We start from the raw sequence: 401 nt of genomic DNA, 5'->3' as shown, positions 1-401 counted from the left end.
ATAATATTCAATTTCTAAAATGCTCTGATTTGTTTTGAAACATGTTTGCCTTTGTCTTTCATGTCTGCAGATTTCACAACAATCAGACCGTGTTTGACAGATTTTCACGCAGATATTCTCAATCTACAGAGCATGATTTGAGTCTCAGCGTGCTGGACGATCCCTCCTGATTATTTTGAGGTCTATCTGCCTCCCGCAGCTGCTGCGTTTGTCCTGTCAGCCGCTCTGAGAGCTTCTGCTCCTCTCACTCACTCACTCACTGCTCCTGCTGGTAAGTGTTTCCTCACGTCTCCTGAACTTTACTCAACATCTCATGCACTGTCTTCATTGCTTTTAAAACGTGGTTTGACTGCATGTTTGATTGTCATACGGTAAGGGTAAATATATATATATATATATAT

The sequence above is a fragment of the Sinocyclocheilus grahami genome, unplaced genomic scaffold, assembly GCF_001515645.1.
Source record: "Sinocyclocheilus grahami isolate Dianchi unplaced genomic scaffold, SAMN03320097.WGS_v1.1 scaffold4150.1, whole genome shotgun sequence".
Taxonomy (NCBI): domain Eukaryota; kingdom Metazoa; phylum Chordata; class Actinopteri; order Cypriniformes; family Cyprinidae; genus Sinocyclocheilus; species Sinocyclocheilus grahami.
Note: the sequence above shows the minus strand (reverse complement) of the source record.